General features: G+C 40.7%; 1 protein-coding gene and 1 long non-coding RNA gene across 2 annotated transcripts in view; both read right to left on the bottom strand.

Annotated features, from left to right (window-relative positions):
* On the bottom strand, nucleotides 1-27,180 carry LOC130543337 (uncharacterized). The gene is made up of 2 exons (XR_008958626.1): nucleotides 17,564-27,180; nucleotides 1-17,197 (listed from the first exon to the last, which is right to left on the bottom strand). It is a non-coding gene; the product is annotated as an uncharacterized LOC130543337 (long non-coding RNA).
* Nucleotides 1-28,000, bottom strand: part of FRMPD4 (FERM and PDZ domain containing 4) — a 787,588-nt gene that overhangs the window by 736,204 nt on the left and 23,384 nt on the right. The gene's annotated exons all lie outside the window — the stretch shown is intronic.

Raw genomic sequence — 28,000 nt, 5'->3', positions numbered from 1 at the left:
TTTTCATTAATTTCATTGAAATGTAAACAGCCACATGTGGCTCTTGGTAACCATATTGGACGACACAGTTCTGTAACATATTCGTCTCCGTATGAGGGCAGGGACTACAGCTTGTTCATGATCAGATGCCCCCAGAATCCACTTTCAATGTTTGTGAGACTGAAATAGGCCTATTTTCTTTTCGGCCATAAAAATGTAGGGCAGCTTTTCTACAGCTACAACTGAGAGCCAAGACTATTTTCCTGACTTCCCATTTTGCAGCAAATGCTGAACAATCCCTATTATTATAAAATTTAGTTAACCACTCTAATTGAAAATGCTTCTCAAAAAAATGCTTTATTACTTTTGATATTACAAACTCCGAAGTAATCTCATGCAGCTTAGAGAAGAATCTGACCTCTGTGTTCAGAAATGCAATTCCACTTATTGACAATTCCTAGTTATATTTACAGATCAACACCTAATAACATTTATGAGGTCAGCACATTGTGCCAAGGAATAGAAAATAAAAGTTAACTACAGTAAAGACAAGCAAATCCTCACAGCTATTTGTGTTGTGTTGCTACAAAGCTCTTTTTTCTTTTATCCCTAAAAATATGTAAGTCCTATGGAGATTTATGCTTAGAAACTTCAGCAGACATGTGTATCAAGAAGTTACATTAATATAAATTTCTGAACACTATTCACAGCTCAATGTGAAAATAGAATCTAAGTGACAAAGGCAATATATGTTTAGTCTATGCCATGTTATTTAACGTATACATACAAAAAGTTTATTTTTCTCCCCCATTTGGCACAGTGTGTAGAGAATAATAATAACCACAGAAATAACTTTCTCATATGTTTAGCCACCAGCTGCTACAGTTTAAAGAACACACAGGGTTGTTCGTGTGTTTTGAGTTTTGTTTTCTTTCCCAGGGAGAGAAGAGAGCCTGGCAACAAAGTGGTATATTAAAAGTTGTAAAGAATTTTCAAATAATTCCAGGGATTACACTCTTAAATCTATACAATCTAAGCCTGCGACAGGATACTAACTGGTTTTGTTTGGATCAGGGGCTGCAAAGTGGTGACCCTTGAATGTGTTTTATTCCGTTCACACAATGTGTGTTTTAGAAATGTGTATTTGAATGCTTTCAGATAGGACTTAAAGGCTCAAATATTCCCTTGTTCCCATCATCCCTTCTTGTTTTACGTCTGTTCCATCCTCTTATCTACTGTACCTGCCTGGCCCCCCATAAACACTGGCGTTTGCAACACCTGGTTAGGCAGTATTCCACTACAGGAACTCAAGAGCACTCAAAAGCTTTCCAAAAAAAAAGTCATATTCTTATCTAGTTATTATCCAAATGACATCATAGCTGAAGGACACTGTGCAGTGTGCTGTTCAGACGCAGGGCACTATCAGTCACCATGGTAGATGGATTAATCCTTTCAACAAAAAGGACAAATTCCCTTTCTGCATCTGTGGTCCTTCTAGAAATCTGGAGGAATTAATTCATCCAGGAAATATTTATGGAATACAGAGTTGTATTTATGGGATACAGAGTTGCAGACCTGTGTTCTTCAAGACACAGAATTCCAGCAGAACTAGAATTCTAGGATGTATTGGCAGCTCTCACTATCTACTGCAGTTAAAATGATTATAATTACTGCATCTAAAAATACTGTCATTCTCTTTCCTCCATATCTGTTTCCTCCAGAGTTTCCTGAGCATCCCAGTGAAATAGGAAACTTGAGCTGGGTTCACATCCTGCCTCTGCTTACTTATTCTACCTACCATCTTCAGCTTTTGTCCTTCTTTTCCCATTCTATTTCATAGCTTTGAGAACATTCTTGATCTTCATTCTACAGGAAGTGTTGAAACAAAATCAGATTTTACTTGCAAATATTGTATTTCTCCTTATTTGCCAAAGGGAAAACGATATTTAAAATTTTAATTCCAGAAAGCAACAATATATAAGATACTTGGAAGATTTACTCAACAATGAAAAATGCATCCCATATCAATTAGTTTTCCTTTAAGAACCAGTTATCTGGAGGAGATCCTAAAGGTAGAGTTCATGTATTAGTCAGGGTTCTACAGAGAAACAGAACCAACAGGTTATATAGAGATATACATAAGAGATTTATAATAGGAATTGGCTCACGTAGTTATAGAGGTCAAGAATTTGCCCTTCCTCCGCCTTTTTGTTCCATCCGGGCCTCCAGTGGATTAGATGATGCTCACCTACACTGATGAATGCAGATCTTCTTTACTCAGTCTACTGACTCAACGCAGACCTTGTCCAGAAACACCCTCACAGACACAATCCGAAATAATGTTTCATCAGCTAGCTGAGCATCCCTTAGCTTAGTCAAACTGACACATGAAATTAACCATCATAGTCTAATGCCTTGTGGAGGAGGAAGGGCTGCCAGTGCTCATGAAATTACTCAATGATGAAAGAGAGTCTAGAAACAGCTAGACCAGAGATTTACAACCCTGACTGTCCATCAGAATGACCATGATCCAGCGGGGGCAGGACTTTACTTTCACATACTGGTGCCTGGGCCCCACTCCAGAGAGTCGGGGTGAAGCGGCAAGCGTCGGTGTTTTGTAAACTTCCTAGCTGATCAGTGTGCAGCCAGCATGGAGATCCCCGGGGCCAGACCAGCACTCCTCCAAGTACTGTGTTCAGTCAGCATTAATCATAGGGAATGCCTGGAAAATAAAATTTCTGACTGTACCCCCAAAAAAGCAACAGAGTTAGGATCTCTGGGGCCAGGGTTCAGGAATCTGCATATTCCCAGCTGTCTCTGAAATATGTAGGCCCAAAAAAGACTGTGAGCCACAGGCTAGACAGAAATACAGAACTACAAGGACCAACAGCTTTTGAGGCAAATATGGATATTAAGACCAACTTGGCCACTTGAAAGCTGTGGGCCCCCTGTAAGGATGTTTCTTTTCTTTTCTTTTCTTTTCTTTTTCTTTATCATGAGGGCCAGTTTCTTATCCTTTACCATTAGTTTCTTTATCTCTAAAATGAGATAATGGTAATGGCCTCAGAAATAAATAATATGAAGTAATAAAAGTATAGTACCCAGTCCCATGTTTGGAGCAGAGTTGGTGGCCCGTAAATTCCCGTCCCCATTTTGCTATTGTCTAGAAGAAGTCTCTTAATTCTTAAGTAAACTTTACCCCCAACGTGGGGCTCAAACTCATGACCCTAAGATCAAGAGTTGCACGCTCTACCAACTGAGCCACCCAGGTGCCCCAGAAGCTTCTCTCTTTTTTTTTTGGAATCTCATTTATTCTGCTGTATCAGAAAATAAGCAATTTGTTGTCATGTCCTACAATTGTGATTGGATAACAGAGTGCTTCCACATATTAAAATATTAAAAGAACTGATGAAGCATATTTTTAAAAAAGATTTATTTATTTATTTTGGAGAGAGAGAGAGAGAAAGAGAGAGATCGCACATGTGAGTCAGGGGAGGGGCAGAGGGAGAGGCAGAGAGAATCTTCCAGCAGAATCCTTGCTGAGCACAGAGCTCAATGCCGGGCTCAATCGCATGACCCAGGAGATGCCAAAACCAAGAGCCAGATGCTTAACCAACTGAGCCACCCAGGCGCCCCGATAGCATTTTAAAGTAGTCTGCTTGACCAAAAGGAGATCCCCAGGCAGAGTTCTAAATCTTGTTCTGTCATCATGTATACGTAGGATTTTTTCTTTTTTCTCCACAGGTCAAAATAAGTTCACTAGCTTGTCAGGCCAATGGACTCATCTGTCAAGTGGCATTTTTGTCCTCAGAGGAATCTGAGCCTTTATATTTCTTTTATGTGTTATTATCCCAACAAGACATTTGCTATCTAACCTCCAAGAGAAGTAGTAAACTAAAACTCTCTGCTCATTGGGTCAATCATTTAGATGGAAGACACGCAGGAAAATATATTTCTGCTAAGTGATCTCCTTTCTGATCTCTGAGAAAAGGAGAATACAATTTGTCCTGTGTAAAGCATGAGTTTCCATTTCCAAGGGTAACATTCTAAGGCTGAACTACATATAAAGATGGGAGGCCAGCCTGGTAGTAGTAGAACTTTCAAACTAAGAGGCAAAGAGTAAGAGAAGAACGTAGGCATGGCTCACAGAAACTCTCTTCCTCCCTAACTACCACCTTCAATTGCGAGGACCAAGGGGCATGTTCTTCCTCTTCTGTGGTGGTTTCTGAGTAGGAAAAACCAGGCTCTGCAGTTCAAGCAGCCTGTAAAAGTCTTTCCCTCTCTACTGTTAATCTCTTCCTGATAAACAGCCAGTCAGTTAAACCCACAAACCGAGCCAGAACGCCACCTCCATTCTTCCAACAAAGCACCCCGAGGGAAAGAATATAGGTCTTGCCTGCCCATCTGCTATTGTCTGGCCAAATCTGGCTGTGGTACCACTTTGCCTCACCTCAGCTATTTCCTCTTATTGGTTAAATATCTTCTGGTTCAATAACACTCCCTTGTAAAGCAACTGGACTGAAGCCCCAGCTCTCTCTCCCACCATTATGATCACAGTATCTCTGACTTCTCAGGAGGATGCTTCCCATGTGTCCACAAAAATGTCTGCCAGCTACAATCCATCCCAGGTATCTACACTGTCTTCCTTTCTCGTTCTTGCTAACCTGGTCTCCATCCTCTGTCCACACAGTCTCCAGAAGAAGCCTCCCTGCCGCCAGCGCCCATCAGGACCCACCAAAATTATACCAGAGTCTCCCTGTGGATGCTCTCCGAGGTGCCAGAATGGAATTGGAGTCCATTTAAAAGGACAGAGAAGTTCTTTGCCAGTCCTTTGACAGTCAGCACCACAACGCTTCTGTAATTGTGGTCAGGGTCTCCTAAAGTACTTGAATAATTTTGTTAACCTTGGCATCTACATTGCTTTCACTGTAGGGAATTCAACTAGCCCAAATAGCCATCCCAACCTCTTTCATCCTTCTATCCTTTCTACTGGTCACCGCCCCATCCCCCATGAACAGGATATCTTCTTACCTCTCTCTCAGTTACCAAATATACGTACGTACAGAGATAAACAAATGCAGTGTTTGAACTGAGGGAGGGGAAAGCAGAGGTTATTATCTAGAGCATGAGTTGGCAAACTATGGCCCAATAGGCCAAATCAGGCCCACCACCTGTTTTTGTCAACAAAATTTTATTGAAACACAGCTATGCCTATTCCTCCACATATTGTCTATGGTTGCTTTTTCACTACAACAGCAGAGCTGACTAGTTGAGATAGACTGTAAAGCCTATTTATTATTTGTCGCTTCACAGACAATGTCTGCTGACCCTTGTGCTAGACTAACAACAAGCCAAAGCCAAAAATATGTTGTTACAACACTTAGCAGAATAGACAGTCCCTCTACAGGGATTCTGGGCAGATTTTATTTGAGGGCTACATTTTCACTTCTTTGTAACAGCAAAAATAACTACATTCCTTTAAAAATAATGATGAAAACAGTTGATTCTGAAAGTCTATTATGGATGTTTAATATTAATTCACGAAAGACAAAGGCTTAAGTCCTTCCAGGCATTACCCTGTGCCTTGACATTTTGCATACCTTTGAAGAAGACTTGATACTTTGGTAGAAGCACCATATTACAAATGCAAAGTCCTGTGTTCTATTACTATATTATTACATGTTTATGTTTATGTAATGTTGCAAGGTGGGTTTTAATGAGATAATACATTTACATAATAACGCTACATTTACATAGTAGTATATGGTCTACAATGCTTCTTCCTGAATTGTCCATTTCTGTGAATACAACAACCCTCTGAGGTGGGAAGAGTATTAGCATTTTAACCATGAAGAAACTCAGTCCCATTGACTTAAGGGGTTTGTTTACAATGATGTAATTAGTGACTGAAGATTTCTTGAAAGGGACATATCAAAAATTACAGCTGAAAGTTTTAAAATTTTTTTCTCAGAAGTTTAACAGGTAAGCAGAAAATCAGTAGTGATATAAAAGACCTGACAAACATTATCAACCAACTTGACAGTATGGTCATTTATAGAATATTCCATCCTACAACAAAAGAATACACATACTTTTAAAGTATGTACAGAATAGTCACCAAAATAGACCATATTCTGGAGACAACAAGTCTCAATACATTTCAGATGACTGATTACAAGGATGTTCTCTGACTATGACAAAACTAAACTAGAAATCAATAGAGAAAGATACTGGGAAAATCTCTCACATATTTAATATGTTAGGTAACACAGTCCCAAGTAAGTCATAGGTTGAAGAAAAATCACAATGGATATTAGAAAATATTTTACATAGAATTTTGAAAGTGAAGACACAACACATCAAGATTTGTGGGATGAAGCTAAAGCAGTGAGTTACAGCATTGAGTGAATATATTATAAAAGAAGAAAGACCTCAAATCAGGATTCTAAGCTTCTACTCAAGGAAACCTTGGGGGGGAGCAAATAAAACCCAAAGTAAGCAAAAGGAAATAATATATTTTAAAAAGAGCAAAAATCAATTAAACAGAAAACAGAAATAAGATAAATTTAATGAAACCATTTTTGAGAAAATAAATAAAACTGAAAAAAAATTTAGCAAGACTGATCAAAATAACAAGTGAATACAAATATTAACAATAATACAAATAATAACAATCTTCTTTTTCAAAGAAAAGGAGATATCACCATAGATCCTACAGACATGAAAGGATATTACAGGAATATCATGACCAATGTTAAGGCAACAAATTTTAAAACCTGGGTAAAATGGAAAAATTCCTTGAAAGACACAAACTACCAAAGCTCATTTAAGAGGAAAAAGAATAGCAATTTGTAGCTTAAAAACCTTTCCCAAAAAGAAAGCTTCAGAGGAGGGCAGGCTGAGCATTTTGGCATAAAGATTATTTCGAGTTAAAAGTAATCAAAACCCAGCAGATGCAGGAAAAGCTCTCTGCCTCCCCGTCAACTGCCTACATTTACATTGGAAAGGAGAGCATACACCAGGAAGAGAGCTATTAACAGACTCTCCCCTTAAGGGACTTGTCTGCATAATAGGGCAACCTTTGTTTTTCAAAACATCTCTCACCTTCCTGCCAATTTCCTTCTCCGTTTGTACCCTCAGACCCTACAACTCTCCTTAGCTCATATAAGCCCCATGTTGCCTCATTTTCTTTGGAATTTTTTGTCTGTGTGATTCCCTGCACCTATACCTATTTCCAATTTGATTTTCTCTTGTTTAAAAAAACAAAACAAAACAAAACAAAACAAAAACAAACCAAAAAACCTTCCTAAAAATAAACTCTAGACCCAGATAGCTTCAATGGTGAATTCTACCTAATACTTGAAGAAGAAATAAGACTAATTACACACAGACTTTTCCAGAAACTGGAAATAGGGTAATACTTACAACTAATTTGTTGAGGTTAACATTACTCTGATACCAAAATCAAACAAAGATAATACAAGACAAGAAAGCTAGAAACAAATATCACTTAGGAACACAGGGAATTCTTAATAAAATGTCAGCAAATCAAATATAGTAATATATAAAAAGTAGAACATGTCTTGACCAAGTTGGGTTTATTCTAGGAATCTAAGATCTAACATTAAAAAAAACCCAATCAATGTAAAAGCAAGACCTTCAGTGATAGCACAGTAAAGCAGTCAGCAAATCTCCTCCCAAACTTCAAATAGAAAACTGGACAATTGCCAAAAACAACCATTTCAAAGTTCTCAAAATCAACCAAAGGCAGAAAAAATTTTGAGACATATTTATTACTGAAAAACTGGTAAACTTTGAGTACAATAATGGGACTCTATGGCACTCTTGCCTGGAACGGATCACACACACCCTGGTCTACTCACATTATTAAGCAAAATAGTAATACTTCGTAGTAGTATCAAGTGGGGCTGGTTGTGTAAAACAAAACATTTACTGCTAGATGGTGCTGCCTTGATTTGAAGCAGAAGGTGGAAAACCCATGACCAGTGGTATTATCAGTAAAAGTTCCAAGTTTGTTACGAAACAAAAAAGGAAATTCCACAGCTGTATTAGACTAAAGTGTAATCACACCGGGGGCAAGTGGCAGACCAACTAGAAAGTGAGAAATTTAACAGGGAGATCCTAAAAATTAAGATGCATAGGGGGGCTAGAAATTCTCTACATACACCCCGGGCTAACTGGGAGGCTGTGTGCAGGCACAGGGCCAATATGAGTGGGTCTAAGTTCTCCATACATTCCTAGATGACTGGGAGGTTGCTTGCACATGCAGAGAAGACCCAAGAGGACCCTGCAAAATATTAAAGAAGACTGAAAACCACCTAGATTTTGAAAGTGCTTCCATACCCCCACACACACATCCATCAGCAGAAAGTAGAATCCTTACTGACGTAAGTTGTTCTAGCACAATTTTTGAAAAACTAAGCTACACAGACAAAAGAGTGACCCATAGGAAGCCAGGTTAAAAATAAATGGGTGCCTGGGATGCTGGTGGAGCGTGTGACTCTTGATCTCCGGGTTGTGAGTTCAAGCCCCTCACTGAGCGTAGAGCTTACTTTAAAAAATAAAATAAAATAAAATAAAATCAAACAACCAAACTAAGACAAGTGTCAGCGAGGATGTGGAGAAAAAGGAATCCTCCTGTGGGAATGCAAACTGGTGCAGCCACTGTGGAAGACAGCATGGAGGTTCCTCAAAAAGTTAAAAATAGAGCTACCCTATGCCATTTGCAATGACATGGATGGAGCCAGAGAGTATAATGGTAAGTGAAATCAGTCAGAGAAAGACTAATACCATACGATCATATGATTTCACTCATGTAGAATTTAAGAAACAAAACAAATGAGCAAAGGAAAAAGAGAGAGAGAGAGAGACAAGCCAAGAAACAGACTCTTAACTACAGAGAACAAACTGATGGTTACCAGAGAGGTTGGGCTGGGGGAATAGATGAAATTGGTGATAGGGATGAAGGAGTGCACTTGTGGTGATGAGCACTGGGTGATGTATGGGATTGTTGAATCACTATGTTGTACACGTGAAACTAATATAACACTAAATGTTAATGATAAGATTTTAAAAATATAAAGTAAAATAACAATAAAAATAAAACTTAGAAGAGAACAAAACAACAGAGACATTGCAGCCACGAACATGGAGAATGAGGGAGAGGTGGAAAAGATTCCACAGATCAAAGCAAAGCAAGTTACTAAACAAAATAAAACCGAAAAAAGAAAAATCGGCAAAAACAACGACCCTAAGAGGAAAAAAATGCAGAACTCAGTTTCTACAATATATTATCTAAAACATCTAGTTTTCAATCCAGGTTTCAACAACAAAATGAAACATACAAAGAAATAGGAAAGTATAACCCATACACAGAAAAACAAACGGAGAAAAAAAAGGGGGGGGGGAGGTGGGACTCGGAGTGGGTCCAGAGGCTGGGTTCAGCAAAGACTTCAAAGCAGTTATTATAAATGTGTTCAACCAATTAAGGGAAACTATGTTTACTTAAAAAGAATTAAACAAAAACATAATGATGATGACTCTAGAAATGGAGAATATCAAAATATCAATAGAAACTATATTAAAAATAACCAAATGGAAACTCTGGAGTTGAAAAGTACAATAATGGAAATGATAAATTTGCTAGATGGCCTTAGCAGCAGACTTGAGATGGCAGAAGAAAGCATTAATAAACTTGAAAATAGATCAAGAGAATTATCCAATCTGAATAGAGAAAAAAAAAATGAAAGAAAAAATTAACAAGGAATCAGAGACTTGTGGAACAATATCAAGTGTACCAATGTACATGTAATGGGAGTACCAGAAGAAGAAATAGACAGAAAGAATATTTGAAGAAATAATTGTTGCAACCTTCCCAAATTTGATAATACATATTAATCTACAGACCCAAGAAGTTGAACAAATCCCAAATAGGATACACACAAAGAGATCTGTACTTAGACATACCATGGTCAAACTATTATAGCCACAAAGAAGAAAAATCTTGCAAGCAGCAAGAGAAAAACAACTCACTACAGACAGTAGAAAAAAATAATTAAAAGCTGACTTCTTACCATAAATAATGAAGACCAGAAGGCAGTGAAATTATATATTTAAAGTACAAAAAGAAGAAGAAAACTGTCAACTAAGAATTCAAATTCAGGGGCGCCTGGGTGGTGCAGTCATTAAGCGTCTGCCTTCGGCTCAGGGCGTGATCCCAGCGTTCTGGGATCGAGCCCCACATCAGGCTCCTCCGCTGGGAGCCTGCTTCTTCCTCTCCCACTCCCCCTGCTTGTGTTCCCTCTCTCGCTGGCTGTCTCTATCTCTGTCAAATAAATAAATAAAATCTTAAAAAAAAAAAAGAATTCAAATTCAGCAAAATTAATCTTCAAAATGAGAGGGAGCTAAACACATTGATTTCACATTCCAGAAAAGGCAAGACTAAGGGGTTAAAAATGAAAGCCAATGTTTGCCAGGATCAGAGGATGTGGGGAGAGGATTAGCTGCAAAAGGAACTTTTTGGAGGGATGTGAATAGTCTGTATCTTGATTTTGATGGCTGTTACATGACTATACATAAAATTTAAAATTGGTGAATTTTATTGTTTGTAAATTATACTTCAATAAAACTTATTTTAAAATAAAAATAATCTTCTATTCAGAAGCTTTCTCTGTGCCTTACAAAATGGAGTCCATAACCCCAGTTTTTGCTCTAATAACTTTTAGTTAATACCTCTGTTATTATACTTGATTCAGTGTATCCAAGTTATCTATTTAAAGCCAATATCTCCTACTTGGTTTTTTTTTTTTTTTTTAGATTTTATTTATTTGAGAGAGAGAGAGAAAGCACACACACAGGGAGAGCAAGAGGGAGAAGCAGACTCCCCACTGAGCAGGGAGCCAGCCGTGGGGCTCGATCCCAAGACCCTGAGATCATGACCTGAGCCAAAGGCAGATGTTTAACTGACTGAGCCACCCCAGGCACCTCAATATCTCCCACTTGTTTCTAAGATCTTTTGCGGTTAAAAGCACATAGTATCAATCTCAATATCCCCAATATGCAACACGGAATCTGATGAATAGCAGACATTCAAATACAAGTGTTCTAAGACTAGAGCCCAAGTCGGGGCTAATTCGAGACTCATTTTAGTAGGCAAAACTTGCTTCTACAAAGTGGAGTATGTGGATGATTCACCTGAAGAATAAAATAGAAGCTGAATCAATAAGGAATGTTTCTTTCTTTTTAAGGATTTATTTATTTCTTTTAGAGAAAGAGCACGCACGTGCTCATGTGAGCAGGAAGAGGGGTAGAGGGAGAGGAAGAGCATCAGACTCCCCACTGAGCACAGAGCCCTGATGCAAAGGTTCCATCTCATGACCCTGAGATCACAACCCTGAGATCACAACCTGAGCCGAAATCAAGAGTCGGACGCTTAACTGACTGAGCCACCCAAGCATCCCAATAAGGAATGTTTCTTACTGAGGAATAGAATTATTAACAATGTAAAAATATATATATTTTTTATTATCTTAAAACAAAAGAAGGTAGGGAGTTCCTGGTTCAATGCCTCAGATCAACAAAATCACCAAGGTCTCAGGATCAGTATTATTTTTCCACTTTGTAATCTTTAGCATTTTGCCTTAATTTGTAACCCCATGGTTTCAAGATGGATGTTGTAAATCCAAGCATCACATAACCACATTCAAGGCAGGAAGAAGGAAGAAAGTGAACTGCTGAGGAGGTTAGACTTGCTTTTCTCAGGCAGTAAAATCTCTCCTGGATATCCTTCAGCAGTCTTACCCTTATGTCTCCTTGACCAAAAGTCACATAACCACCTAGTTTGCAAGAGGGGATGGGAAAGGGAGTATCAAGGGAAGTGGAATGACAATGCACTTATTTAGACCACCAGTTTAGACCACTGGTTTAGATTCATCTCCTGGGGGGTGGGGGTGTATACTGCCACCTAAATAAAATCGTGTTCCTGGTGGCAAGGAGAAAGGGGAAGTGTTATTATGGTTATAACTAACTTTGCCACAGAAAATAATAGAAAAAAACACAGTCCTGCTATTTGAGGAGCTACTTCCATTAACACCAAAAATAGATTTATTCTCTACATGTCAATATTACTTTTGTATCTTTAAAAATAATCATATTATAAAAGCTCCAGAGCTTATGGGGACAAGGTCAAGACTTCAGAGTCCTAACATTAAAGTGAGAACAGCAATCAAAGGATCAATAATGACTGTCCTAGTATGGTCATTGTTGATATTCCTAAAAGGTGGCTGATGAGTATTGACCTCCCATGGGCCTTGGAAATCAAGGCTGCTGCAGAGTCAATTCCAAGTTGCTTCCTGAGAGGGGTGAAAGTGAGGACCAAAACAGGAAACTCAATATTGACTTCACCTAATCGTGTAAAACCACTTGACTCAATATTGGTTGGATAAAATTGAATCCTAATTTAAAACCCAAATCAAGCTCCTGTCTTCCTTGCAGCCAACATTTTAACAGTGTCCCTTGCCCTTCAACTAAAAAGGCCAAGGATCAACAGGATTTGATGAAAGCGACGAATACCCTTCCTTCATCTGAAGCTTAGTGGCAAAGTCTCTCCTTAGTTATTTGAATTCAGTGAGTAAAGCAACACTTTATGAAAACTATCTTTCAGGGTGGAGGGCTCTGTCTGTTTTTTCTTGAAAGACACTGCAAAAAATAAAAATGACAGTGCTTTAAACCAGATGATGACTATTTATAGCCACCTACTTGAAAAAGAAAGACAGGGGATAAATGCGACCATTTCAAAATAAATAAACAATGCTTCTGCTATATCCAGATGTTTCACTTAGTAGTCTCAAAATTAGACTCAAAACAGCAGGATATATTAAAACTGAAATAGCACAGGATTCAAAATAACAGTAATTGTTAAAAAGACAACCTGTAGGGCTACAAAGAGAAATGTCTATGGAATTCTGCTGGAGAACATAAACTCTAAATTTATAACTATGATTCAATTATTGGGTTTCTAATATAATTTAATGACTTTTAAATTTGTAACTTCAAAATTCCTTGACTTCAACAAGAAAGCATGGAATTTAAAAGGTGGAACTTGAACAAAACAGAACTGTGATTTGGATTTAAATCAGAGAAGAGGAAGTAGGGCCTTAAAGAATCAAGAGTTGGTTTCCATGTGGTTTATTACCCAGCTTCATTATTTGCTAGCTACACTAAATGTTTTGATGTTCCAGCTCAAGGAACTTAAACTATATATAAGTGTGATTTGCTTTAATTTGATCTTCAACAAAAGTTGCATTCAATTTGTCTTCAATAAAAGTATTATATTAGCATAAATATTAAAGTTGAAAATATTATAGTTTAACAAACTAGGGCAACAGATTCCATTTTGGGGTTGAAGTCTATGTTCAATACTGACACATAAACACACACCACTTATCTTGCCCTGCATTTTTCATTTACTCAAAAGCTTTGGAAAATGTCCAGTGGTAGATCAGACTCGTAATCACGCTCAAAGACTGTCAACAAAATGAAAACTGGCAGCTGTTCCCGCTCAGTGCCACTTTGCGCTTCCACATCCTGCCTTCCTCAGTTTTCCTTCTACAGGCCTTCAAGAACACCCTGCCTATCGACTTCATTCTTCCAGTAATTCAAGCCACAAACCTCAGAGTTATCCTTGACCTGCACCATATCTTTATCCCATCAGCAAATCCCATTTGCCCTATATTTAAAACATATCCAAAATCTATCCATCTCCCAAGAGTTCCACAGCTAGCCCGGGGGTGCCAGCCTCCATCATCCCTCTCCTGGGAGACTGCAACAACCTCTGAACCAGTCTCCTGGCCCCCACCTTTGCCCTTTGTTCACCAGCCATTCGTTTTCCTTCTGGGAATTCTCCCTCACGGGGAGTGTGAGAGGGATGTAAGAGGCCACTGCCACTTCCATGCCAATTTCATTCTAGGACATAATTTCCCATGCCAAGTGTGAGCAGCCACAGAGCAGATTCCTAGCAATTGCATTTTTCTGAGGTGAGAGTTAAATAACAAATCTCACTGAAAGGCAATTTAATAATCTATCAAATTATTACATCTTTCATATAGTATTGCTTACAACTGGATGAAAAAGCAAAAGAGAGACAGGCAGTTCAGCTCATGACAGACCTGAAAGAAACTTACCTAAAGAAAACTGTTCAGAAACCTGGATGCCTCAAGGCACCTGGGTGGCGCAGTCATTAAGCATCTGCCTTGGGCTCAGGGCGTGATCCCAGAACGCTGGGATCGAGCTCCACATCAGGCTCCTCTGCTGGGAGCCTGCTTCTTCTTCTCCCACTCCCCCTGCTTGTGTTCCCTCTCTCGCTGGCTGTCTCTCTCTGTCAAATAAATAAATAAAATCTTAAAAAAAAAAAAAAAAGAAAGAAAGAAACCTGGAAACCTGAATCAATGAGTATTTTTCCAAAGACCACACATTGGTTTTTTGGTTATTTTTTTTTAAAAAAAGATTTTATTTATTTATTTGAGAGAGAGACCACGTGCACACGCACATGAGTTAGGGGGAGGGACAGAGGGAGAAGCAGGCTCCCTGCTCAGCAGGGATGTGGGGCTTGATCCCAGGACCCTGAGATCATGACCTGAGCCGAAGGCAGATGCTCAACTGACTGAACCACCCAGGCGCCCCAAAGACCATGCATTTGGATAATTCTTTAATACCCAATGCTTTGGTATTATTGTGGGATTGTGGTAATAGCAGAAAATGATTCGGGGAAATATGATGTTATACTGATTGTGAATAACAAACTGATAGAAAGGAAAGAATACTGTCCATTTATTTTTATTTTTTAAAGATTTTATTTATTTATTTGTCAGAGAGACAGAGAGAGAGGGAGCGCGTGCGTACAAGCAGGGGGAGCAGCAGGCAGAGGGAGAAGCAGACTCCCCACTGAGCAAGGAGCCCGATGTGGGGCTCGATCCCAGGACCCCAGGACCATGACCTGAGGCAGAGGCAGATGGTTAACCAACTGAGCCACCCAGGCGCCCTGAATACTGTCCATTTAGAATTGTGTGCTCTATTGTTGGTACTAATTGAACCAGTAGCCAGCGTAAAAATTCTTTCACATGATAGTCCATTTAAGTGAGTGTGTACTTACATTCAAAACTCCTTAGAAAAATGAAAAGTATTATTGGGTAACTCAATGACCATGGCTAAATAATCTATATATTATATAATCTATCATTTAAACTTTAATCCTTAACTCTCATGAAAAGAAAGAGAAAGATGTTGGTGGAGTGACCAAAAAAAAAGCAAAAACAAAGAAAGAAAGGGGGAGGTTGGCAACACAAAGTGTCAGCTGCAAAGTCAACATCACTCCTTTTTTTTTTTTTTAAAGATTTTATTTATTTATTTGACAGAGATAGAGACAGCCAGCGAGAGAGGGAACACAAGCAGGGGGAGTGGGAGAGGAAGAAGCAGGCTCATAGCGGAGGAGCCCGATGTGGGGCTCGATCCCAGAACGCCGGGATCACGCCCTGAGCCGAAGGCAGATGCCTAACCGCTGTGCCACCCAGGCGCCCTCAACATCACTCCTGAGTCACAGCAATTGAAAATGAGATTAGGATTGATGTCAGGTTTTAGTCCACGATAAACCCTTCAGCCATTTTCTTCTGTACTAACAAATTATTCTGCAATATTCCCCTTGCTACAGTCACCAGCCACATTCTGAAGAGAAACACATTCATTCTCAATCACCCGAGTGCATTCTAGGCATGAAAAATTAGGATGCTACAAAGAGGAATATAGAGCATATTGCCATTAGCTGCTAGCGTCACATGCAGCGCCCTACAAATTTACAGTTCAGACTTCCTGCATTCCTCAATAACCTCTTCAAATTTGCTTTGACGGAAAAGCCATTTTGTAGTTTTTATGAAGCTATTGCACAAACATAAGTCTTTAAGGACGTTAGATGGTGTGTTCACAACAGAGTGGAGGGTTATGTCAAGCAACCTTTAAACCCTTACTTAGACACCCAAAGCATTCTTCCCATCTCAAAGGCAACTCCATCTTTCTATTTACTCAACCTCCAACCTTGGAGACATCCTTAACTCACTGGTACTCTCACAGTCTACGTACAATTGGTCAGGAAATCCTATCAGCTCTACATTCAAATTATTTCCAGAATCCAACTTCTTCTCTCTACCTTGGGAACTTCCATCTTGTCTGACTCTCCCATTGTCTCGCACTTGGATTCGTGAGGGAGTACCTCTGAGGCTGCTCCCATGCGCAGCTGATGCTGCTGGTCCCGGGACCAAACTTGGGTAGTGAGGCTCTGGAGTGTGTTTCAAACTGAAGGAAAAATGAGAGGAGCGGAAACACTAGAAGACAAGAGAGTAGCCTTGGCTGTGAATGATAGGATATGGAAGCATATGAGAAGGCACCAGGGACAGACCAAGCAAGTGAAGTCTCCTGCCTGCCAGCCCTCCTTACCTCCACCCTTGCCCTCTAGAGTCTGGTCTCAAAACAGCAATCAGGTCCTGCCACTCTCAGCTGGAAACTCTCAGGAGGCCGCCATTTCAGAGTAAAAGTCAGTCATTGCAATGGCTCATCTGGACCTATCACCACCCTGATTTCCTTTCTTGCTGAGCCCTCCCTCCCACACACACCCCTCAGTCACAAGGGCCTCTTCCTTTCTGCTTGAGCCTCAAGCTGCTGCTGCCTGAGGCCTTCTCACTGGTAGCTCTTGACCTAGAACGCTGACTCCCATTACCTACATGGGTTAAATCCCTCACTTCCTTTAGGACTTGATGCAAATGAAACCTTCTCAGGAAGGCCTACCCTGAGCACCCAACTCCTCAATGAGCCCTCACCTGTCCCTCTCACCCTCTCACCCTTCTACCACTTCTGATCCCCTTATTCTGGTCTAGTTTTCCATAGCACTTGTGTCTACCATACTATACAACATACTTACTTTATCACCTTAATCAATTTCTGTCAGTCTTCTGTACCAGAAGCAACATGGCACTAGCAATTTTTTTTTCAGGTTCATTCACTGATATATTCCCATAACCTAGCACAGCACATGGAACACAGCAGGTGCACAAGGAATTTACGTTGAATGAACGAAAGTAGTCCTCGGAGATAACATCTCTTACATTTGTAAAAGGCATTCATCATGAGAGGAAACATCTCAACAGAAAATCACCTTTTTTTAAAAAAAAAAAGCATTCTGGTCATACACACACATGCACAGAAGTAGAGAATAATACAATGAGGGCCGCAGACCAAACACCCAGCTTCAATAATTATCAACACATGACCACTCTTGTTTTATATATACCTCCACCCATTTTCCCCAGCAGGTTATTTTAAAGCTGGTCCCAGGAATTCTATCCTTTATTTGTAAATATATCGGTATTACCTCTAAAATGTAAGGACCATTATCACCTCCAACAAATGTAGACAACCCCACCATCACCACCAACCCCAGCCCCAGGAAACCACTGATTTAGTTTATGTCACACTAAGTTAGTTTCCCCTGTACTAGAATTTCATGTAAATAGAATCGTACCGTATGTACTCTTTTGTGTCTAGCTTCTTTTGCTCAGCATAATGTTTTTGCAAGTCATCCACGTTTCATACCATATCTTGAAGTAGAAAACTGGAACAATAATTATCAAGGCTTTTGAGGAAAGCAAGGTGAGGTGAATGTTAAATAACTTATACCCAGATGAATTCAAACACTGAATTTAGCAGTTTTCAAATCTCCAACCACAAGACCGGTTTAAATCCTCACTATTCAAAGCGTGGTCTGTCCCAGGGACCGGCAACATCAGCATCCCCCAGGAACTTGCTAGAAATGCAGAATCCCAGGTCCTGTCCCAGACTTACTGAATTGGCATCTGCATTTTAACAAAATGCCGAGGCGATTAGGCAGCACCTCCTGGTTTGTGAAGCACCTGCTTAAATACTCTTGGGGGAGAGGCTTGGTAATGCAGAAATCACACCGCACTCTATTGTGTGGCTACTGAGCCAGCGCTCAGCTGGAACACAATTCACCGTGCTGCTCACTTGACATAAACTAAGCAAGGACTCCTACTATCATCTTGGCCTCTTTACAAACACCAGCTTGGCACTAGGAGGTGGAAAGATAAGGAAGGAATACCGCAGGACAAAGCAACTAATGTAGTCAAGTTTGAATTCCCTTCTTAAAAATACATATGCCTTTGAGGTTGGGGAAAGCTAATTGGATTATCTAACCTCTGATAGCCTACAGAGCTCAATGAGGACGTCCCTGTAATTACACAGGGGAAATCATTCAGAAGGCATTGGCTGGAAGTCTGAAACTGAGAAATTGCATCAAAGAGCATCAATAAGGAATAGTTCCTCTAAAAGAGAGAATCCTTCAGCTCTTATGTATTCATCTAAAGCAGAAGGGCTGCTTGATTACAGGGGATTTATAAATGCTGGAAAAGGGATTCAGGTGCAAATATAAATAGGAACTTTCAAAAGGGCTATCATACCTCGGGATGCTTACACCACTCTGTCAGAACCATAAACTGACCCAGCCTCATGAAGGAAACAAACTATGTGAGGGAAGCTCTCCTTATTCCATGGTTGAGAGTTTTCTAGAACTACAAGGCAAACAGGCCCTGGGTAGGCACTAATGGAAGGCTAAGGGGCAGAAGACGTTTCCCATCTTAACATGATGTACAATGGACCTGCAAATTACAACAGTCTACCTTCCCATCCACTGGTCTCTGCAGTGTTACCACGAGCAGCAGGATACTCCCTGTTTGCTATCCTCAAACTGCCTACATTTGAAGTGCAGAAAAATTTTTTGATTTTAATAAGTTCATGCTTGTTACACTGGATGAACCCAAGTCCCTTTGTTCTTATTTCCTTCTCCCCCTTAACTGAGTGTTCCCTGTTCTCTAGGGTAGTGATTGGATCTGCCATTCATTCTTTCTTCCTAAAAGTTTTCATTAATGCTCTAAATACTTGATCTTGGAACCTAGTGCAAGAGCTCTGTGCTAATTTTCAGTCTATTCCAGGGGATCTCAACCAAACAGAGGCAATCTCGTCCCCCAGGGCACATTTGGCAATGTCTGGAGACATTTTTGGTTGTTACAACGAGGGGGGCTCCTGGCACCTAGACGGTGGAGGCCAGGACTGCTGCTCAAAGCCTACAATGCACAGGACGCCCCACAATACGGAATCATCTGGCCCTAAATGTCAATCGGTGCTGCTGTTCAGAAACCATGCTCTACTATAATCTGTTATACAAGCAAGAGCAAGAATCATTTTGTCCAAATCAACAGTTTGGGAATCTTTCCAGTCCTCTGAGTTCATATTTCTCAGAGGAAGCTCTAAGACCTTTTCCCAACGAACCTCCCTGAGCCCCCAGCCCCCACATCCAGCTGGGTGCACCCATCAGGCAGGTATCTCTGCTTGCTTGGTCTGTCCCCAGGGCCCTCTCTCACATGCTCCACGTAGACCGCTCCATATCCTATAATTCACAGCCAACAATACCCTCCTCTTTTCTCGTCTCTCACCTCCTCTCAAATATCCTTTACTTTGAGGGACTCTTAAGAGCCTCGCTGCCCAAATGTGGTCCCTGCACCAACAATATCATAATCGTCCAGGAGGAGCCTCTTCCAGCTACAGAATCTATGCCCCTACCCAGGCATACTGAGTTAGAAACTACATTTTAACACCATGCCCAGGTGAGTCTCACACACATCAAAGTCTGAAACATACTGCTCTAGTCTAGAGCAGTGATTCTAGAATTTGGCTGTGCACTGGAATTCTGGGGAGAACTTTAAAAACACTGATTGCGTGGGCTTCACTTCCACAGAGCCTGATGTAATTGGTCTGGGGTTCACCCCAGGCATTGGGAATTCTACAGCTTCCCATAAGATTCTAATGTGTGGCCGGGGCTGAGAATCACTACTCCAGATTAATCATTCTTGTTATGGTTGACACTGGCTCCCTTCATTTATACATTCCACAACCTAGAGAGGAGTCAGTATAATAAAGCAGTCAAGAGCTAGTTTTGGGATTAAACTCCCTGGGTTTGAATTCCAACTGTCATTTACTGATTATGTGATCCTGGACAAGTTATTTAATCTCTCTGTGCTTTGGCTACTCCAGATGTAAATGGGAATAACTACCTCATATGATAAGGGCTTCCATCAGTCAGGGTTCAATCTGAGAAGCAGAGCCAGTAGGAGATCGTGTGTGTGTGCGTGTGTGTATTTTACAAGGAACTGGCTCATGTAGTTGTAAAGGCTGCTTATGAAGCCCGACGTCTTTACGGCAGACGGTCAGGAAGGTAGGATCATAAGCACGCTGCAGGTCCACAGGCATAAACTTCAGCTTGTCCATAAACATCTTTTTTTTTTTAAGATTTTTTATTTATTCATCTGAAAGAATGAGAGAGAGAGAGAGCATGAGCAAGGGGAGGGGCAGGGGGAGAGAGACAAGCAGACTCCCTGCTGAGCAGGGAGCCCGGTTTGGGGCTTGATCCCAGGATCCTGGAATCATGACCCAAGCCAAAGGCAGATGCTTAACCAACTGAGCCCCCCAAGCACCCCCCATAAACATCTCTTAACTCAGGGAAGCATAAGTTCTCTTTTAAAGACCTTCTTTTTTTTTTTTTTTTTTTAGATTTTTATTTATTTATTTGACAGAGAGAGAGACAGCCAGCGAGAGAGGGAACACAAGCAGGGGGAGTGGGAGAGGAAGAAGCAGACTCCCAGCAGAGGAGCCCGATGTGGGGCTCGATCCCAGAACGCAGGGATCACACCCTGAGCCGAAGGCAGACGCTTAACGACTGAGCCACCCAGGCGCCCCTCTTTTAAAGACCTTCTAATTGACTAGGTCAGGCTCACTCAGAGTAATTGCCTTTTGATCAACTTAAAATCAACTGATTATGTGTCTTAATCACACCTGGAAAATCTTTTCATGGCAGCATCTAGACTAGTTTGAATAACTCAGATAAGATGTGTATGCTACAAAATAGTCACTGTGTCTCTTTCTTCCTTTGATACTCTTGAGAATATCCCTTGCAGCCTGCCCTAACCAGAAACAGAATTCCCTAGAAGGAAACCACCGGGCTGTCGTCGTTGAGCCTAGCCAAGTTGACACATCTAAAGCTATCACAGAGTTAAATGCCTTGCCATGTCTAACTCACTGAAGACACTACCTCATTCACAGTCAGCACTCAGTAAGCGATTATTGTCTTTATCACCGCCATAAAAGTTTTTTTAGCCAAAGATTCTTATACCAAAGTGCTTGGCCATATAATATGTTTTGACATGGCTAAATCTCAAATTCAACTTAACCTGCTTCTATTACAGCCAAAATATGTTTTCATCCCTAACCAAAAATAGGTTGTCACCAAAATGTCATAGATATGTGACAGGCAGTTAAGAAATCTTAATAAAACCTTTAAGAACCCAGGAAAAAAAAAAAAATATATATATATACAGAAAAGAAATGCAAGCCCAAGCACCTATACACCTATACAGGAAGGAGAGCCTAACAGTGGTGCCCTTCAGAATCAGAATGAACTTGAAACTTGAAAAAAGTAACTATACTCCTGACTAGGATTCCTCAAGACGATCAAGGTCATGGAGAAGAAGGAAACACAGAGAAACTGTTACAGACCAAAGACTGGGGAGACGTGACACCTAAATGCAATGTAGTATTCTGGATGGGATCCTTGAACACAAAAAGGAATAGTAGAAAGACTGATGAAATCTAAATAAAGTCTGAAGTTTAGTTAATAGTAATGTATCCAAGCACCATGGAAGCCTAAGGTGTTAACAATGGGAGGAATTGGGTGAGGGCTGCATGCAAACTACCTGGGGTATCTTCTAAACTCTTTTGTAAATCTGAACTTATTCTAAAATAAAAAGGGTTATTTAACAAAGTAACAAATATTCATTGATTCTGAAGCAAATTCTGGGGTTGAGACCCATCGCAAGCCTCATTTCTAAAAGAACATATTCTATTCTGAATTCTTATTATAAAATCATCCCTCCAGGAAACACCAGATACCTGAGGAATAAGAGAGCAAGCCATGCCCACGATCCGTGTTCCACTTTCCTGATCTCTGACCAAAAGTTGCAGAGCCCGGGGAAATGCAAGGTTAGACTTCTTTCATTCTTTGCCCTTTCTTTCACTATGGAAAGTCCCCTCAGTTTCATCATCTCGGAACTTAATTATTGATCATTATAAATCCATTCTCTACACACCAGATTTGTATGTACTCATTCTTACGCTTCTGGTTGTATCCTAGTGCACGTGGGTCCCTTTTCGTATCCTGTCTTCCTTCCAACACACATGGGAGTGAAGGAGCTGGTGGTAGTCAGAGCCTCCTGGCTTTCAACAGGCCAAGATTGGGAGACCACTCACAATCCCAAGGAGGACCGCAAAATGACTGCCCTAGCAGTTGAATCACAACAGTTAAAAAGAAAACCACAGGTACAAAATGGTATCGCTTAGATTAAGACCTCGAGTCGGTAAACCAAGACTTAAAACCTAACCTAACTATAGTTTTAACCCTCCAGGAATGTAACCTTTAACCAGTCAACGTGGAATATCCCGATCAATACTAGGAAATTTACTGATAGACCTCTTCCATTCCCCTTAGGAGGGCAAACTTGCCTAAACAATGCATTCCTTGCTAATATATTTGTTTCTTCTTTTTTTAATGGTCTCTCTCCACCTTTAGAAAACTTTCTTTTATTTAGCTCAGTGGAACTCCCCCCTACTTGCTAAACAGGATGCTGACCAATTCATAAATCGTTCAATAAAGCAATTAAATCTTCAAACTTACTTCTCCGAACTTTGTTTAACACGACAAAAGCAAGCGAGCGCACCATTGCAAGACCATCGTTAGAGCAGAAAGGCTGTACTGTTTCACTTGGAAAACACCCTGGGTCTACTGTGAGTATGAATGCTGTCTCAATGGGCTCTGAGGCAGGATTTTTTTTTTTTTTAAGATTTTCTTTATTTATTCGACAGAGATAGAGACAGCCAGCAAGAGAGGGAACACAAGCAGGGGGAGTGGGAGAGGAAGAAGCAGGCTCATAGCAGAGGAGCCTGATGTGGGGCTCGATCCCACAACGCCAGGATCACGCCCTGAGCCGAAGGCAGACGCTTAACTGCTGTGCCACTCAGGCGCCCCCTCTGAGGCAGGATTTTAACACCAAAGCCAAAATGGTATGCAATGGAATGGAATGGAAGGTAAGAAAGAGCGCATTGAGAGCAGGAATATGCAAGAGTGTGCAGTGACACGAAGGAAGGAGAGAGGGAGATAGGAAGACAGCTAGCGCCAGGTAAAAAAGGCAGTGTCATCTCTGCCCAAACAAGCATCTATCCCTGTCTATATGCATATATACACCTCCTATGTATACAGACACACAAACACAATCACATACTCAACCTTCTAAACCTAAAGCCATCAAGTCCTCTGATAAAGCACAAGAAGAATTCTAGACTATTATAGAGTTTACATATTAATTCATTCATCAATTCATTCATTCATCAAATAATTAACCAGTATCTACTATGTGCCAGAAACTGTTCTGGGGGCTGGGGATATGACAGTGAACAAGACAGTTTCTACCCTCACAAAAATTTTAACATTCCTCAACAACATTTTAATACTACTAAATAACATTTATCAGGTATATATTAAATGCCAGTTATTGGGCTATGTAATGTACATGTATTTTCCCATGTATTCCCATTTATTGCTCACAGCAATCATATGAGGAGATAAAATTATTACTCCCAATTTCCAGATGAGAACCTTGAGGCTTATCAAGATCAAGTAACTTACCTAAAGAAAGTGATAGCATGTAGATTTTAATCAAGAGAGGGTAATCACAGCACCCAAGCTAGCTCATACCGCACATTCAGTGTCAGATAGCAAGTGTTAACCTATCTAGTGGTGGCATAAAGTGCTGACGGGACCAAATCAAACATAAATATTGCTCTGTTTACTCTAAGATGGAAAGGTTCTGGAGCTTTCTTTCTTGGCCCCCTCTTCCCTCAGCTCCTGGGTCTAGGAAGAGGAGTGCCCTTGCTTGCACTTGCTCCTCATTCCTCATTCCTTCCTCTCATTCCTGGAAAGGGAACAGCATGGAGGAAACTGCCTTTCCATCCCACGCACAGCTGTTGGAAAGAAGCTCTGGCAGGTGCCAAGCTCTCCCAGAAGCAGGGATCCAGAAGCCGGTCCCTGTTCCCTGCTCCTTGCCTTGGCTCACCCACTCTGGGATGAGCTTTGTCCACATACCACCTGTTATGTGCAGCGCAAGGTCTGGCACGGGCTCCCCGTCAGAACCCAAACAGTGTTCTCTGTTCCAGGTGGAGACCTAGAAGCAGAGAGAAGACACATCTAAAAGGGAAAACACTGGACTGCACTCTCTGAGCAACAGCCCTTGGAGACACTTCAGGAGGCAGCCGCCCAACTGGCAAGGCCTGTCTCAGGCAGCTGTGTGCCCAGGAACAGGGAGCAGGGTGCATAGAGCAGAGTGGGGCCTTGCCATCTGTCACAGGCCTGCCACTCTCTGCATTTTAGGCAAGGTGGGAGTGGGAGGGCATCGGCAGAGAAGCAACCGCTCACCAGGCTGAGCCACACGCCACAGCTCCCCTCAAACAAGCTCTTTCTCTAAACATTTAGACTCCTTCACAGCTGCTATGTGGTAGTTGCCAGTGTATATGGTCCCATAATTAAGGGCATGGAGTTTGGAGTCAGAAAACCCTAGGTTTGGGCAGCCCATGGAATGGGAGAATATATTTGCAAATGACACTACAGATAAAGGACTGGTATCCAAGATCTACAAAGAACTTCTCAAACTCAATACACGAGAAACAAATAAACAAATCAAAAAATGGGCAGAAGATATGAACAGACACTTTTCCAATGAAGACATACAAATGGCTAAGAGACACATGAAAAAATGTTCAAAATCATTAGCCATCAAGGAAATTCAAATCAAAACCACACTGAGATACCACCTTACGCCAGTTAGAATGGCAAAAATAGACAAGGCAAGAGACAACAACTGTTGGAGAGGATGTGGAGAAAGGGGATCCCTCCTACATTGTTGGTGGGAATGCAAGTTGGTACAGCCACTCTGGAAAACAGTGTGGAGGTCCCTTAAAAAGTTAAAAATTGAGCTACCCTATGATCCAGCCATTGCACTACTGGGTGTTTACCCCAAAGATACAGACGTAGTAAAGAGAAGGGCCATATGCACCCCAATGTTCATAGCAGCAATGTCCACAATAGCTAAATCGTGGAAGGAGCCGAGATGCCCTTCAACAGATGACTGGATTAAGAAGTTGTGGTCCATATATACAATGGAATATTACTCAGCTATCAGAAAGAACGAGTTCTCAACATTTGCTACAACATGGACGGCACTGGAGGAGATAATGCTAAGTGAAATAAGTCAGGCAGAGAAAGACAACTATCATATGATTTCTCTCATCTATGGAACATAAAAACTAGGAAGATCGGTAGGAGAAGAATGGGATAAAGAAAGGGGGGGTAATCAGAAGGGGGAATGAAACATGAGAGACTATGGACTATGAGAAACAAACTGAGGGCCTCGGAGGGGAGGGGGGTGGGGGAATGGGATAGACTGGTGATGGGTAGTAAGGAGGGCACGTACTGCATGGTGCACTGGGTGTTATACACAACTAATGAATCATCGAGCCTTGCATGGGAAACCGGGGATGTACTGTATGGTGACTAACATAATATAATAAAAAATCATTAAAAAAAAAAAAAAAGAAAACCCTAGGTTTGAATTCGGCTCCATCATGTACAAGTGCGGGTTTTGAAACATCAGTCTGCTCTTTTGTAAAATGTAAATTATAATAATTATTAATAATATAATAATAATGAAAGTTGCTGTGAGAATTAAATTCAGTAATAACTTTAAAGAGCTCAGGGCAGTGCTTCAAAAAATACATAGTAGCAGTTAAGTAAAAGAAACCTTTTCCGTGCTGAGACAAGTCTCTGAAGGTAAAACATTCTTATTTCATAGGTGGTAGGTCTTCCGTCTTGGTTTTGGAAGTAAAAGTAGCAATGGAGCTTTTCAGCACACTTTGATGGGCATTCAGAGCCCTTGGGGATCTTGGGAAAAGGCAGATTCTGGTTCAGCAAATCTGGAGTGGAGCCTGAGAGTCTGCATTTCTGGTAAGTTCCCAGTCCTGACGCTGCTGGTCCAGGGGCCACACTTGGTGTAACAAAGTTCTGGGAAACCAGCTGTGTGACCTTGGGCAAGCCATCTCATTTCTCTAGGCTTTGGCTTTCTAAGATGCAAAATTTTTAGTTTATCTAGATCATTTCACATTCCTACCACACTACCATGCTGTGATAGATTATCCACAAAAATGGCTGCCAACGGTTCCTCCCACCCTACCTGTCCTTCTGCAGTGTGACTCTGCTGCTCCTCCCATTGAGAGGTGGAGTCCCTCCCCTTAAATCTGGCTTGTTCTGTGACCTGTCTGGACCAGGAGAATGTGGCAGAAGTAAAGTTATGTGATTTCTAGGTCTAGGCCTGAGTAAGCTTAGCAGCTTCCACTTTTTGTCTGCTTAGAACCCAGTTGCCATGTAAAAACAAACTTGAGCCAGACTGCTGAATGAGAAAGGAGGGAGAGGGCTAGCTAGCCCTCAGCTCTAGGCACTGCAGCTGAGATGCCAGATATGTGAGCACAGCCATGTTGGACATTCCAGCTCCAGGTGACCTCCTAGCTTTCACAAGTGGCTCCAGCTGAGAACTCAAGCAGCAGATGAGCCACCCTGCTGATCCCAATCCACAGAAATGATGAAAAATAATAAGTCTGTTTCAAGCTATTAGGTTTTGGGTGCTTCATTACACAGCAAGTGTAGCAGATATACATGTTCTGCTTGCATAGGAGATAACAGAAATTTTAAAAGCCAAAACACTTGGAAGAACTATATTGAAACATGCCTACCAACTGGAGGGCAGAATATATGCCAAGATCTGACTTATGCATTTAGAGTAGATCTTCTTCATGAAGTCCTCTTTTCCATATTCAATTCAATTTCGTAAGTATTTATTCAGGGCTACTGGGTAATGTGAGAAAAGTTGGAAACATAATTCTAAGAAATTTGTAATATATTTGGGAATACTAATATTTTACAAAGAAAACGATTAGCAAATATGCCTCAATCAATAACAGTACACTAAGCATATACCTGAGAATCAGAATATTTTAACATTAGAAATAAATTCTATGGATATCTAGAAAAAGTTGTTAGTGTATTCTAGACTTATCAGAGAACAGTCCAATAGAGGAAGTACAACTTGAATCTGGATAAATGGAGGAGTAAAAACAAGTATGTAATGATTCAGCAATGGTGTTCAAATCTGGTATAGAAAACTGAAAATGTCAGCCCTACTGACAAATACATTCTAGAAAGTTCTCAAAGTCCTTTATACAGAGAATGACAATTTTTTTAAAAAGTAGGATCCATGTTCAGCATGGAGCCCAGTGTGGGACTTAAACTCATGACCCTGAGATCAAGACCTGAGCTGAGATTGAGAGTCGAACACTTAACTGACTAAGCCACCCAGGTGCCCTGAGCATGATAATTTTAAATACACTCTTAAAATTTTATTTGCTATGGCACATGGCACACATAATTTCACTAAACTAGTAAATTGTGAGGATACAAGAATGTCTTAGAATATATGCTCCAGAAATAGAAATAGAATTTCAGGGATGTCACAGAGGTAAAAACTGTGAAGGTACAGTGTTAAAGCCAAAAGATGACTATGTAGAACTTTGAAGGCAAAAGGCGTACACAAACTAGCACTGGAAAATTAACAGAAAGGATTTGATGGGTGCAGTGATCAGCTTTAGGCCTCTCATCCACATCTCAGTCATAATGTGCTCTTTGGAAAATATGTTGGATTAAATGGTTGCTACTGGTCATGTGAAACCTCAGAATTAA

This window comes from Ursus arctos, chromosome X, assembly GCF_023065955.2.
Source record: "Ursus arctos isolate Adak ecotype North America chromosome X, UrsArc2.0, whole genome shotgun sequence".
Lineage (NCBI taxonomy): Eukaryota > Metazoa > Chordata > Mammalia > Carnivora > Ursidae > Ursus > Ursus arctos.
The sequence above is the reverse complement of the archived record's forward strand: the minus strand, read 5'-3'. Positions and strand labels throughout refer to the sequence as shown.